We start from the raw sequence: 16259 nt of genomic DNA on the forward strand, positions 1-16259 counted from the left end.
GCGTTGCGATCGCGTGTACCACGTTTGAGCCCACATACCGTATGCACAAGTCGCATCGTTTCTGAGAGTTCAGCAGCACGTTGAACTTAGCACTCTCAACGTTGACGTTCGACAGCATGGTCCGCGTGCCGACGGCTTAACTACAAGCAGCGTTTGCCGCGCCGGCGCAACACTAATTACACTGCCCCAGCTGCATACAAAGCCAAGCGATGTGTGAAATGCTATGTCACCCATGATCAGATGAATTGCTTCTTAAGACAAGCTTAATGAATTTTTTTGTCATCGCGCGGGACATACAAAACTAGTCTGCCCGAAACAGACTAGAAAGCCCTCCTCTGTTTGACGCGGGAATTATGCAAAGCAGGAATGGATGGACATCAATGTCATTTCATGTTCAGATTGTGGACCTCCTCCTGGTCAAAAAGCAGACAAGTGAAGTCACAGAAAACGCACACACACGCGTTTAATGCAAATACCGCATGCTTCAAAAAGGATCTCCCAATCTCGAAATTCACGAAAGTGCTTTAGCGCACACATGGAAACAGAGAATAGTTTTTCACAACACCGAATGGACAACTGTATTCAGAGATCACGCCGCAAATTGTGGATTTCATTGCAAATATGAGACCAGTCAGTGACTTTTCGAATAAATACCAGTGCTTCTGTCACGTTACTTAATCGAGAAATATATGAAAAAATTGGCCAAGCACCTTCATTCATGCACTGTCCCATATTGTGTGGTTGCCAGTTGAACAACCTTCACAGACTTTCATAGTGGCCAGGGCTTGTGATCTACTGAATACTTATTGTATTGATGGGCGACTGATCTGTAAATCTGCGGTATCTGTATGTGTTTCAACATTTAAAGCAACTGTCAGCAACTGACACTGCAACTATAGCGACAAAGTTATGTATTATTTTTACTATTTGATATTACATGTAGAATAAATTAATAATTGCATTCTCTGTTCTTGAACAGCACCTGTTCCTCTCTCCTATGACCACTGAAGAACCACAAAGTGAGAGAGAAAGTTATAACATTAGTGTAAATTAACATTTTGAATTGTCAGTCACTGAAGTAACAAAGCTAAATGCCTATAATAAGCTAATCGTCCTGTGTGTTTACCGCTCTCTTGGCGGTAATGTGGACACTTTCTTCAACAAATTAACTGAAGTTCTGGAAAGGGTTTCAGTTCCCAAAATTAGCATAATGTGGGGATGTGAATGTCAATGTAGGTGTTGAGAGTGAATTAGTAATACCTTTCTAAACATTCTGATCACTCTCAGTGTGGCACAGATGGTAAACACTGGTATGAGGGTTTCAAAAAGCTCAGCTTCAATTTTAGACCATGTACTTGTGAACATTTACAGGGAAAACTGTTAAGTATTCATTAGAAATCTTGGCCTTTCAGGTCATTACTGTCAGAGAATAAAACTGAAGATAAGCTCAGTGAAACCTGCAAAACTGCAGGCCTGCAAAAGGATTTTCTCAGATCATAAAATGTATACTTTTTCTAGGGCATTGGCAAATGAAACCTAGGATGAAGTGTATATGGAAAGCAATGTAGATGTAAAGTTCTCTAAATTTGCACATTGTTTAAATTAATTATTGAGGTGATGTTTCCAAAAGTAGTCATTTATAGTGCTGCAGCTAAGGAAAAAAAAGATGGATAATTGCAAGTATTAGAAAGTCCTCACATACACTGAAATTCCTCAGTTCTATGCAGAAGAGCTGCAGTAATCCACAGTTCCTTAAGTACTATCACAGGTATATAAATATACTGGAGAGTACTACTTGCAGCAAAAAATTCATTTGCTGACAGATTAATATATACTGCAGTAAATAAAAGCAAAGTGGTGTGGAAGGTTATAAAACGAGAAAATGGAAAATGCAGACTCAAGCATATTAACATACAATATGGTGGAATAATAGAAAGTTCTCAGGAATTAATAAATTTTGTAAATGATGATTTCTCTGGTATTGCAAAGAAGCTCAGCAAAATCTTCCTAAAACACATGAAGCACCCAAAATGATTTACACAGAAAAAACAATAATGTTGATATGAAACTTCCTGGCAGATTAAAACTGTATGCCCGACCAAGACTCGAACTCGGGACCTTTGCCTTTTGCGGGCAAGTGCTCTACCAACTGAGCTACCGAAGCACGACTCAAGCCCAGTACTCACAGCTTTACTTCTGCCAGTACCTCGTCTCCTACCTTCCAAACTTTACAGAAGCTCTCCTGCGAACCTTGCAGAACTAGCACTCCTGAAAGAAAGGATATTGCGGAGACATGGCTTAGCCACAGCCTGGGGGATGTTTCCAGAATGAGATTTTTCACTCTGGCTGAAGTAAAGCTGTGAGTACCGGCCGTCAGTCGTGCTTCGGTAGCTCAGTTGGTAGAGCACTTGCCTGCGAAAGGCAAAGATCCCGAGTTCGAGTCGCGGTCGGGCACAAAGTTTTAATCTGCCAGGAAGTTTCATATCAGCGCACACTCCGCTGCAGAGTGAAAATCTCATTCTGGAAACATCCTCCAGGCTGTGGCTAAGCCATGTCTCCGCAATATCCTTTCTTTCAGGAGTGCTAGTTCGGCAAGGTTCGCAGGAGAGCTTCTGTAAAGTTTGGAAGGTAGGAGACGAGGTACTGGCAGAAGTAAAGCTGTGAGTAGCGGGCATGAGTCGTGCTTCGGTAGCTCAGTTGGTAGAGCACTTGCCTGCGAAAGGCAAAGGTCCCGAGTTCGAGTCTCGGCCGGGCACACAGTTTTAATCTGCCAGGAAGTTTCATATCAGCGCACACTCCGCTGCAGAGTGAAAATCTCATTCTGGAAACAATAATGTTGTTTCTCATAATAAAACTTGAAGTTAGAAAGATAGTACAACATTACAAAAATAAGAAGTCAGCAGGTGTAGATGAGGTTCCTTTTCCTGTTCTGAAGACATGCATAGATAGCTTACAAGCCCCATTAACGAACATAGTAAATGAATCTTTTAGTTCAGGTGTTTTTCAGGAATATATGGGTGGTGGGTGCCCTTGCCAAACAAAGGTATTGCAGAAAGCATTGAAAACCACAGGCCAATTTCACTGCTGTCTCCATTCTCAAAAATAATTGAACAAATCACGAAAGAGACATTGATAAGTTATGTGAGTAAATACATCATCCTTAATGGAGCACATTTTGGTTTCAGAAGAGGAAGAAGTACAACATTGGCCATTGCAGAATTCCCAAAAGTGGTACGGGAAGCTCTTGATAGGTATGGTTGTGTTACAGGCGTTTTCTTAGACTTGTTCAAGGGTTTTGACACTGTTGACCATAAAATACAACTGAGTAAGCCAGAAGTGCTAGGTGTAAGAGGAAGAGTTGAAAGTTTACCCCTCGTTTATTAAGCTGATTAATTTTCATGTGAGAAGTATCTCCCTTTAATACAAGCGGACGCAGTGCTCCATGGTTCCCATTTCTACCGCTATGTGTCTAATTCTTTCAATTAGGCCCGATAAATTGAGATGTGGGTAATCAAACCCGATAGGAAAGATAGTATACTAATTTAAAAATGAAGCAACGGATAACACAACATCGGTGAATTGCCATGGAACAATACGTGCACATTAGGGACTGTAAGACTTTCCTTTTTTTAATACTATGAATTCAGTTAGTCACATGAAGTGCATAATGCATACAATGGATATGCCTGGACTGAAAATTCATAGAATATGGTCATTATCTCAGTGGTATGGATGAAGGATACTAAATAACGCTAAGAGAGAATTTCAATTATCATTCTGATTTATTTCGATAATATTTAATAAAACTATTACTCTCTGAGACAAAACATTCATGAAGTCTATTATACACTCCTAGAAATTGAAATAAGAACACCGTGAATTCATTGTCCCAGGAAGGGGAAACTTTATTGACACATTCCTGGGGTCAGATACATCACATGATCACACTGACAGAACCACAGGCACATAGACACAGGCAACAGAGCATGCACAATGTCGGCACTAGTACAGTGTATATCCACCTTTCGCAGCAATGCAGGCTGCTATTCTCCCATGGAGACGATCGTAGAGATGCTGGATGTAGTCCTGTGGAACGGCTTGCCATGCCATTTCCACCTGGCGCCTCAATTAGACCAGCGTTCGTGCTGGACGTGCAGACCGCGTGAGATGACGCTTCATCCAGTCCCAAACATGCTCAATGGGGGACAGATCCGGAGATCTTGCTGGCCAGGGTAGTTGACTTACACCTTCTAGAGCACGTTGGGTGGCATGGGATACATGCGGACGTGCATTGTCCTGTTGGACCAGCAAGTTCCCTTGCCGGTCTAGGAATGGTAGAACGATGGGTTCGATGACGGTTTGGATGTACCGTGCACTATTCAGTGTCCCCTCGACGATCACCAGTGGTGTACGGCCAGTGTAGGAGATCGCTCCCCACACCATGATGCCGGGTGTTGGCCCTGTGTGCCTCGGTCGTATGCAGTCCTGATTGTGGCGCTCACCTGCACGGCGCCAAACACGCATACGACCATCATTGCCACCAAGGCAGAAGCGACTCTCATCGCTGAAGACGACACGTCTCCATTCGTCCCTCCATTCACGCCTGTCGCGACACCACTGGAGGCGGGCTGCACGATGTTGGGGCGTGAGCGGAAGACGGCCTAACGGTGTGCGGGACCGTAGCCCAGCTTCATGGAGACGGTTGCGAATGGTCCTCGCCGATACCCCAGGAGCAACAGTGTCCCTAATTTGCTGGGAAGTGGCGGTGCGGTCCCCTACGGCACTGCGTAGGATCCTACGGTCTTGGCGTGCATCCGTGCGTCGCTGCGGTCTGTTCCCAGGTCGACGGGCACGTGCACCTTCCGCCGACCACTGGCGACAACATCGATGTACTGTGGAGACCTCACGCCCCACGTGTTGAGCAATTCGGCGGTACGTCCACCCGGCCTCCCGCATGCCCACTATACGCCCTCGCTCAAAGTCCGTCAACTGCACATACGGTTCACTTCCACGCTGTCGCGGTATGCTACCAGTGTTAAAGACTGCGATGGAGCTCCGTATGCCACGGCAAACTGGCTGACACTGACGGCGGCGGTGCACAAATGCTGCGCAGCTAGCGCCATTCGACGGCCAACACCGCGGTTCCTGGTGTGTCCGCTGTGCCGTGCGTGTGATCATTGCTTGTACAGCCCTCTCGCAGTGTCCGGAGCAAGTATGGTGGGTCTGACACACCGGTGTCAATGTGTTCTTTTTTCCATTTCCAGGAGTGTATTTAAGAAAACTACCACTCTCAGTGACAAAACCTTCATGAAGCACTCACTATCTCTTGCATCTCGTCATACCGGAAACATAGACAACACTTCGTTGTCAATTACATCCACTAATGATTAAAATGGGTAAAAATGAATGTTACTGAATGGTGACCTCTTAACGCCATTTAGTTATTGTCACACCTATTTAACGCTCGGAGAATGGAAGGATACCACCTTTCACTCTCTCAAACATTACTTGTGTTACTTCACATGCAGTACCATGCGGATAAGTTCATGATGAAATCGTGTGTCATGCAACCGCAATGCAACGTGAGCAAACCAGCCCAGGCTTCATGACTCCACATTATTCATGCTATGATTAACGAAAGGCGAATCTAGTGACTACCATTATGAATGCTGGCAACATGTGGCCAAGTTCGACAACAAGGAAACGAGTAAAATAAATCGTTGAATTATGGGAAATTTATATTGCTTGTATCTGGAACTAAACTGTGCAACAAATGAAACATTAATGAACCTATCTGCTATTGACCTAAGAACAAGAACCGTTGGTTCATGCCCTCAATCACCTCGCGCCCAAGACCGCTAGTTGAAACACATTAATCTGAAAAATTTCTACAAATACAATATCGATGAACGTTTCCCGGTATAAATTCAAACCTGAACATGTTTCATAATCAATGTTACCCCAAAAGACCTACATTATGAATAACTTTTCTCACCATCCATGACGAGCGCCGCAACCCTGCGTCCGTCTCGTTCAATCGGCGGCCCCAGAGTGTCCTAAGATGGCGCGTTCCAGGGCAAACCGCCAATCGTTCAAAAAACACTGGTGGTGGAGGTAGGACCTCAGTGAGAACCAACCTCACAAACTCTGTCCTGCTCATCCCCACTATCTTAGGAATCACGAACTCTCTGCCGAATCTGCTCACGTTGTTATGTTGGTGCTAAACTACCCTACTGCTACCATCTTTGACTAACCCAGATTATTATATATATTTCATGTATAATTACGTTTATCCATCCACATACATCACGGGATCAAACAAAGGATGAGAGACGAGGTGTGATACCAACAGAGGAAAAAATATACATGGAAGCATTCTTGAATCCAGAGGTTAATTAACTAGGCGAAACATTGAAAGGACGCTCTCGGCGTAAAATGAATTATTAAACATGTAGAAATTAATCAGTTAGTTAAATGAAGCGTAAATCTGTGACGTTTCAGAGTGAATGACTAGTTTCAGTGTTATATGGAAAACAGAATGCAAAAGGTCGAGAATATTTACACATCTTCTTATGATAAATTTTTAGTAAAACGATTGTCAGACAAGAAATATACAAACATGTTCCACAGAGTAGTGTAATAGATTCAGTTCTGTTCTGGCTAGGGCCTGCCGTCGGATAGACAGTTCGCCTGGTGCAGGTCTTTCGATTTGACGCCACTTTGGCGACCTGCGCGTCGATGGAGATGAAATGATGATGATTAGGACAACACAACACCCAGTCCCTGAGCGGAGAAAATCTCCGACCCAGCCGGGAATCGAACCCGGGCCCTTAGGATTGACAGTCTGTCACGCTGACCACTCAGCTACCGGGGCAGACTTCCAGATGGTGTAAGACATAGAGAAAAAGTTCTTTTTGCTCATGACAGAAACATCGTAATCACTAATAAAACTACAATTAGAGAAAGCAAATTAAACTCTCAGGGATGTTCACAATTGGTTAGTATGTGGTAAATTAATATTTAACATAAAGAAAACGAACAGTATGAATTTCAGCATAAGTGGAGGAAGCAACGCTAGCACTTCATGCATAATCTATAGATTGTGTAGGAAACTAAAAATTTTTAGGGATAAACATCGATTGTCAGCTAACATAGAGTAAACATACGAAGATACTGGCAAAAATAATGCCATCAGAATGCTATGCTCCTAGGGTGTTAGCATCAGTTTGTAATAGCTAATGTCTTATGTTGATACACTGTGCCTATACACACACAGTTCTTATTTATGGGATTCTTTCCTGGGAGCTGAAGGCACAAAACATGGACATATTTTTAAACTGGAGAAAAAGGTCATAAGAATAATAACTGGAAGTAGCAGTCAAGCTCATTGTAAAGGGCTATTTAAAAAAATCAGACGTATTTACTGCACCAGTTGGGGCATCTGTGGGGCATACAAGGAAAAATATTACTAAATACTGCATCAATAGATCTAGTCATAATCATGGAACAAGAGTTAGCCCTGAAGATACATTTACCCAGGAAAAACAAACAAAAAAATCAGAAAAGCATTTTATATCAGGGTATAAATTTGCTCGATGATGTTCCCTAACAAAGATATACACAAAGGTACATGGTGCTCTCCAGATGGCAAAACAGTAAATCAAATTGACCATATTATGACAGACCAACGTTTCACTTCATTTATAAGAGATGTCAGAACGTATAGAGGAGCTGAAATTGGCTCAGATCATTGCCTAGTGACAGGAAAGATGAAAATCAAGATGATTTGGAATCAACAACCAAAAGCCACACCAAAACCTAATTTAGACATCGAACGACTGAAGGAACTGTCTGTTAAAGAAGCCTATGTGTTTGAAATAAATAACCAATTTACAGTATTGCAAGAAACTGAGGAGGAAAATAGTGTCGAGAAGGCTTGGGAAAGAATAAAGACTGTAGTAACAAACGCAGCAGAAAAAACACTGGTCAAGAAAAAGAAAACGAAGGTACAGAAATGGTTAAACGAAAAGTGTCAGAGAGCAGTAGAAAGGAGGAAAAAAGCCAGGATGCTGTGGCTGCATAATAAGGAGAGTGGGGACAGGAGAGAGAGGTTCAATGCAGTTAGAAGAGAAACAGCAACTGTTCTGCGAACAGAGAAAAGGAAATATCTAACTGGAGTGCTAGAATCTATAGAAGTGGAAAGCAGGAATGGAAACTCAAAGAAGTTTCAGTATACAAAGGAAAGTAAGAGACGTTATCGAAGTGAAAACCTACTCATAAAAGATAAAAATCAAAATATGCTAATGCAGCTGGAAGGTATCCTAGAAAGATGGAAAGAGTATTTCTCAGAGAAGTTAAATTGCACAGATCTGCACATAATCATCAATTACGCAATGTCTGTTCGACGCTCTGCCGCAATTGCGTCATACTCCGAAAGAAAAGTAATTAGTCAAGGTTGCTATCATACAGTGTATATACTATATTTTGGTAATCTTTGTTAATTCTGATCCATTTACTCTTCATGACAAGGTATTACATTTTCTTTTGTTCATTCCAATGGTGAAATTTCCATTTCATAGTAAACCACTGTGGTTTTTTAGTTTACTTCTTTCACACGGTATTGCTTTCTGAAAATGATGAATATGAATTAATATTTTGCATTTTAAATCATATAACTATTAAATGAAAACTTGTTTCTAGTGATGTGACTGAGCATACAGCATAGCATGACAGAAAACGTATTAGGTCAAAACCATAGACAATTTTCAAGTGCAGAACTGTAAACACAATATCATAATGTAGTAGCAAAAAATGTAGAATAGTCAAGATATTGGGATATCATAAGGCAAAATGTCAAAGTCAACTGGTGTTTGTTATATCTTAAAGATATCATAGTGCACACAGAGAAAATTCTACTTTTGATAGGAAAACCATAATATATACATAAAAAAATGGAAAATGTGCGCGGTCTGATATATAACAACAGGAAAAGCGACCTGTTAACCTTACCTTGCTGGGCACTTGCCAAGAAAAAATATGATCATCATCAGTAAGTAGTCACAGAGATATAAATGCATAAGTGGTCACATAATATGTAAGTTTATCTGGAAATATGTGTACATTCTGAGGTATAACGACTAGAAAAGCGATCTGCTAACCTTACCATACTGTGCACTTGCCAAGAAAAAAATATGGTAATCATCAATAAGTGGTATTATAAATATCTGGAAATGGCATTACTGTGTGATAAATCATAAAGTACATTCATTCAACAAAGGGTTTAATATTGGAAATATGGTGACTGCCCTTGCTTTTTCTGGTTCTCAAATATTCAACATGTACTACATTGGGGTGAGGAATGCTGCGAATTCTATGTGGACCAGTGTTTGCATCTACTCTTTCCTCTGTTGGATAAATAGTGTGTGCTTACTAAGATCTTCTGTCCTCTGTGAAATTCACGGCGTGTACAAATCAGTTTTTGATGTCTTCTGCGGCGCTCTGCGGCACGTTTGATGTTGCTGAGCGCAATGTCAGTTATTTCCTGTTGGCGTAGTCGACGAGAGGTAGAAAAAGGTACTAATTCTGCAATTTTGTTTTTCGATATAACAGTTGGAGATAAGCATAGTAGATTCATTTGGTATGGAGTTAATTACATCCTGGAATGATAGTATGTGTGTGTCCCAATCAATATGTCTTTTATAACAGATATTCTACATAGTTTACCAATTTCTTTCATCAGTCTTTTTGAAGTGTTCGAAGAAACGTGATACCTGTATATATAGAGTGGAGAAATATTTCTAGCTCGTAACATGTGTGTCTATATTGCAGATCGAAATTGTGGTCCATTGTCGGAAATTTCTTTCAATACATGCCCTACATGAAATAGAAAATGTTTTACAAATGCATTCGAAATAGATTTACCAGTAGCTTTGCGTAACAGAGTGAAAGTAACAAATTTCGAAGTGAGTTCAACAGTGACAAAGATCTAATAAAAACCTCTATTAGATCTGGGAATCGGTCCAAGAAGTCTACAGTGGGCATATGTATCAGTTTCATGGGTACAATGGGACGTAACCAAATTAATTTGTTAACAAGTTCGTCAGGAATGCATAATAACCAGTTGTTGCTGTCAGGGTGAGATCGGCGAAACAGAATGTTGTTGCGTACAGTATAATTGTTTCTAATGGTAATATTATTCATATCTTGCCAAAGGTGTGTAATTTCTTTCCATGCGTTGTCCTTGCTCTCCTCTTGTGGTATGTCTCGTAATGATGAAATGAAATTTTTTCAAATGCAACTTGTTGAATATACATGAGGCTAAAATTTGCTTCGCAGAAGTCGGTGCGACGTCTTGCTCATTGTTGCTGAGAGAACGGGATAGTGCGTCTGTTACAATATTTTGTGTAGCAGGTATGTGATTGTAAAATTAAATACCTATAAACAAAGCTTCCATCTGCTTAACCTGTCATGTGTAATTTTAGTAGAAAGTAAAAACTGCATAGCTCTATGATCTGTATAAACGGTAGTATGTCTTCCATATAGAAAATGCCTAAATCTGGTAATTGCCCATGCAACACATAATGTTTCAAGCTCTGTAAAAGAATAATTGCGTTCAGCAGGTGACAGAATGAGACTTGCAAAGGCGATGTTTTTAATTGCTGTAGTACCATCTTCTTCAATTTCCTGAAAAATGTGTACACCTAGAGCGGTGTTAGAACTGTCGGTGGGATGGAAAAATTTCTGGTAGGATCTGGGTGTGATAAAAGTGGTGTGTTCAACAAGGCATGTTTCAGATTAACAAACTCAGACTGTGCTTGGCTATCCCAGGACCAGATAGCGTTTTTACCCGTCAACTGCCATAATCTAGGGATTTCTAAAGCAGAGTGATGAATAAATTTACGGAAAAAGGTAATTAATCCCAGAAAGCTGTGTAATTGTTTCTTGGTCGTTGGAACAGTAATGCCACTTAAAGATTGAAGTTTTTCTGGGTCAGGCAAAATGCCTTCTGCTGAAATTACATGTCCAAGAAATTTTATGGAAGTTTTTCCAAACTGCGATTTGCTGAGATTAACTGTGAGTCCTTGTGCGCGAAGAGTTTGCAACAGTTGTTCAAGAATCAAATTATGTTCAGACCAGTTAGCTTCAGCGATAAGGATGTCGTCTACATACGTTGTGATTCTGTCTTTAAGTTCTGTCGGAAGTATAGTATTCAAACCGCGAATAAATGCTGCTAAAGAAATTGTTAGACCGAACGGTAATTTGCAAAATTGATAACAATTACCAAAACAGAGAAATGCTGTGTACTTTCTGCAATTTGGATGGAGATGAATTTGCCAAAATCCCGATTTTAAATCTATAGCAGTACCATGAAATTTCTGTAGAAGTTCTTCTAGTGTCTGTGTGCGATCTGTTTCATTTATAAGAATGTAGTTGGCATGACGCCAATCAAGTAGGAGGCGAAGTGAGCCGTCCTTTCTCTTAACAATATGAAGTGGGTTTATGTACATACTAATTGCCGGTTCAATAATACCTTGGTCAAGCATAGCTTGCAATTCTTTGACTTGTTCTCTGTGGCTATATGGAATGGGATAATGTTGGGCTTTAAATGTGTGATGCTGTTTAACTTGAAATTCATACATAAAACCGGACAGAGTGCCAGGGATGTTGTCAAAAACTGGAGCATGCGTAGTTGAGTAAATTCGTCATCTGTATTTGCACTGCTCTGTTTTACTTTCTCAGAAATCATATGCATAACGTCATAGTCGGCTTTGTCTAGTGTATCGTAGTTGTGTACATACGTATCCGTGAACAATGTGGAATGACAGTCTGTGTTACGCGATGTAGAAATGTCCTCTGTCCAATTAATTGTCTGTTCTTCTGCTGATAAAGCGTGCAGAAATTCTAATGCCAGTTGTAATTTTTCATCCTTTAACATTACTTAGGAACTTCGAAAGTCAATAACTGCGTCGTGTCGTACCAAAAAATTGGTACCTAAAATAACGTCTGTCGTCAATAAGGGAACAATCCAAAATTTTGTGTGAAACGTATGACCCGCAATACAAAAATTTTACTTCTACTCCTTTACCAGATACTGTTCCTTTTACTTTAGTTTTGCCTGATGGTAACGTAGGGTAGGTGTTCTCTTTGTTACATTCGTAGAAAGTTTCTTCTTTTATAACTGACATAGGTGATCCAGAATCGATTACTGCTGAAGCTGGAAGATGCAACCTGTACACGTCAAATTCTTTCTGACGTGCCGTTATTTGCGGGAGGATGCTGTAGCGTTTCAATTGTCTGTACTGTTCTGTTATTTCGTCCTGAAGTATTAGGTTGAGGACGATATCGACTGTCGGGTTCATTCATAATCTGTGGTTGTGGATGCTTCGGCTGCTGACAAAACCTGCTGTTATTAAATGTGCGCTGAAAACTGTGCTCATTACTTTTACGTCTGTCATGATAGTCATTACTATATGGCACGTTGTGATAGGAGTTGAAATGATGTGTCTTCTGTACGTACTGATTTCCTTGTTGCTGTGCGTTACTATTTGGCGGAGCTGACGATACATGTAGGCAGCGAAACATTAAAGCTTGGTTGACCTTGCACAGTACATTGTTGGTTAGGTCTGCTAACCGGCTGGTTTTGCTGTTGTTGTGGGGAAAAGCCTCTATTGTTGCCAAAATGTGTTTGCTGTTGCTGATAATTTTGACGATACTAATAATTAAAATTTTGTCTGATATTAAAGTTCTGGTGGTTGCCATTCCTGAGGCGCCTATCACCTTTGCTATTAAAATAGCGTTTGCTGATTGTAATTACTGTATGCTTGTTGGCCTTGGTTATGCTGTGAAAAAGTTTTGTTTATTGAGGAATAATCTGATTGCTGAACTTCCAAAAGCTGTAGCAGATCTCTAAATGGCGAAATATTTTCTTTCTGCTGTCCTGTTAAAAGTGACACTCTTAACGATCTTGGCAATTTTAAAATACATAATTGGATTAGTGCTGACTCACTGTATGGCTCACATAAATATTGGTTTTACTGTACCATGTGTTCAAAAAAATTTCGTGACAGTGGAAAAATCTGAGTTTTCATAATTCGGTAAGCTAAATAACTGATCCTTGATTCCGCGCTGTGTCGTCTTCGACTAATACACTGACAAAAAAGCACTGAAATTCTTCCACCCAGTAACATTGTCACGCGTTCGGTCTCATACAAGTTGACGGTTTGCCTTCCAAAAAACTGCAAATTGTTGTATCCAATCCAAGGAGTGAATCTGCATTCTATCATTTTTAAATACTTTAAATTTCCTAACGGATAGAAAATGCTTGTAATCAAAATTATCGTCTCTGAATGTCTGAGCAGGTTCAGGATTGTATGAGAATCTTTTTGTCTGTGTCTGTTCGTAATCTAAGTTATACTGGCTGTGTGAGTGTGAAAAATGTTCAGAATGTGGCGTATGCTGTGACGTGTTAGAAGCCTAAACATTTTTCATTTCTGTCACTTCATGCTGTAAAGATGGCAATTTTCTACATCATATATTATTGGACGTACCTATCTCACTGTCTGCTGTATGTCTTGGAATTCGGGTGTTTGATTGAACGAAACTGGTGACGTAACGTCTGATTTGGTGTCATTGTTATTTCCGATAACGTCAATACGACTGGCCAATTCATCAAATTTTTTAGTCAGTTCTTTTACTTGATCGTCATTTTTAGTGCCACAGGCATCAATTTGGTTTTGCACTTTACATGTGGTTTTGTTTAATTTCTTAATGTCTGCTTTAATGGAATCAGGATCCTGTATTAATTCGAATTGTTCACGTCTGATGGTCACTGTCTGAAAGTGCCTGTTTTTGTTTTTAGATAAAAGATTTCACAATGCAATTCAGTGTTTAACTGTTTGATAGTATTGATTTGGTCCGATACTGTGGCAATGTTGGTGTCTACGTATGTTTTTGCTTTCGTAAACAACTTACGATTGTCTTCCTGTCTCCGTATATCAATTGTTTCCATGACTTGTTTCTTTACTTTGTTCTGTTCCTGTATTAATTTATGGTAACGCGTTTCACTGTATTGTAGGTGCAGATTAAAACCGTTCGTCAATTTGGCTGTTCTGTTGTTCAAATTTCTTGTCGACTTTCGCATCCAGAGTAAGTGAAAGTTCTGCTGACATTAATTTAAACTCGTTGCGTAACTGTGTTGCGTTTTCTGAACATTGTTTAGCAACTGCACTGGTTTCATCTCTAAGTAATTTTGTTGTAGCTGCATGTGTTTTACGTATTTCTTGTGCAATGGATCTAATTTCTTCACTACTATTCCTAGCACAAGCCTTAAAATCCTCATGTAACTGTTCTTTGGTATCATGACATTGCACGGCAATGGCTGTAATCTGTTTACTAAGTTGTTTGTAATCGTTGTCGTGTTTTTCATTAAGTTGTAGCAATAATGCCACAACTTGATCCATGCCAAAATTAGTGACTCTATTCTCCGTGCTGCTTGATGGTGTATCTGCATTTGTCACGTTTTTTGTAACCATTTGGTCATCGTCTGATTCATGGAAAGGTTTGCTAATTGGCTGTGCACTGTTGGTCACTACATTGGAATCAAATAAATCTCATGTATTTTGAGTTCATTGTTCATCTTCATTAGAAACATTTATCTGTTCACTGTGTAAATCAGGTATGTCAAACTGGGCAGCGTTCATTGTAGCAGAACATGCCGCGTCGTCAGTTGTCATTAAATTTACTGTGGACATAATTGAATTTGTTTGCTCATCATTTAGATTAGAATCATTACTGGTGGTCTGCACGCACTGTTTATCTGTAATTGGAGGATTATCATTATGACACTGAGTGTCGCTAGTATTATCAGTCAAATTATTCAAGTCAGCTTTTTCATTCATTATGCATCGCGATGTACTGTTAGCAGTTTTTCCCGGCATTTTCACAAGTCAAAGGTAGGCACAAAAGCAAACAAAGACAGAGTAAAATTGGAACAAATACAATAACAACAAAGAGCAATAAATTCCCGATGATCTGTGAAAGGAGTGACAAATTAGTAAATGTGTTGCACCAAATGCAAACTACATTTAACATTAGGTAAATAAGAGCAGATATATAACTGACTACTTCTCATAAATTCACAAAAAAATACGATCCTGGCTGGCTGTCACCAAGTGTAACCTACCAACAGGTAAATTCCGTAAGCTCACAATAAAAAGGTGGCTAACCTCTCAATAAAAAAAGTTTCAAAAGACTGTAACTCACTTAATATATGCTTAAATTTTTAGTTTTAGTCCCTCTGAAGTACCCTGCACCATACTGTATATCTTCCTCTTGATCAATCTCCAAGTTTTTTCTTCTTTTTTCTTTCTGGACTCCATAGGGGCCAACTGTGCTGCATACTCTGCTTTATCTATGCGACCCTCGTCCATCTGTTCAAGTTCTCTGATGATATTTGTTCCAGGATTAATTCCCATATGCTGTAGCATTTCACCCTACTAATGTTGCTATCATTAAAAGCAATAACAGCATCACTGACCCTCCACTTTAGTGTCTTCATTCCAACGATAACATTTTTTTGGTAAGTGAGTCCATGTAAGATTATTGAATGATTCATTAGGATTTTGATTCTGACCATACAGGCACTTCTTCAGTAATTCAGGATTTGCTGAGGCTCTGTAAATAGGTCTTATGATACCCATGACTGCTGCTGGTATGGAATGTTTACAGCTGTATGAACTGTTTGAGTACTGGGCATTGCAATAATTGCACCGTGAATCAGGTCCGGGACGGCAAAGGTGGTGTACTGGTTTTTCACCAGTTGACAGTCTGTGGAAGAAGGTAGCCCATACTGCCTGCTTCACTTTCAACAAATAACAAATCCTCAGTATTATTTCTAATGGCCATCCTATAATACTGCTGCCTCTTAAGTTTTTACCATCAGAACGTTCCTTATCTCTAAAACTTTGTTTCAACTTCCTCAACCTGGTGCCCATCCTCTTCTGGACATGACCAACACATTCCAGTTTTCTGATAATCTTCTCACCATAAGGCTGAGCGGCTACCGCACTGTTATATGATTTTGAGTTTCCATCACCTAATAACTTACTGTAACACACTCCCCTTTCGTTCACAGATCGACTAAAAATTTCAATAGCTGCAGGGGGCTCCATACTACCACTTCTTCCTTCATAATTTCTGCTACAGATATGCCCTTCTTCATTCCCTGACTTACACTTGTAACAATGTCTGGTTAAAATCTG

The 16259-nt window shown here is 40.1% G+C and overlaps 1 non-coding gene across 1 annotated transcript; it reads left to right on the forward strand.

Annotated features, from left to right (window-relative positions):
* Positions 1-2681: 2681 nt before the first annotated feature.
* On the forward strand, positions 2682-2756 carry Trnas-cga. The gene has a single exon. It is a non-coding gene; the product is annotated as a tRNA-Ser (tRNA).
* The last annotated feature ends 13503 nt before the right edge of the window (positions 2757-16259 follow it).

The sequence above is a fragment of the Schistocerca piceifrons genome, chromosome 5, assembly GCF_021461385.2.
Source record: "Schistocerca piceifrons isolate TAMUIC-IGC-003096 chromosome 5, iqSchPice1.1, whole genome shotgun sequence".
NCBI classification, from domain to species: Eukaryota; Metazoa; Arthropoda; class Insecta; order Orthoptera; family Acrididae; genus Schistocerca; species Schistocerca piceifrons.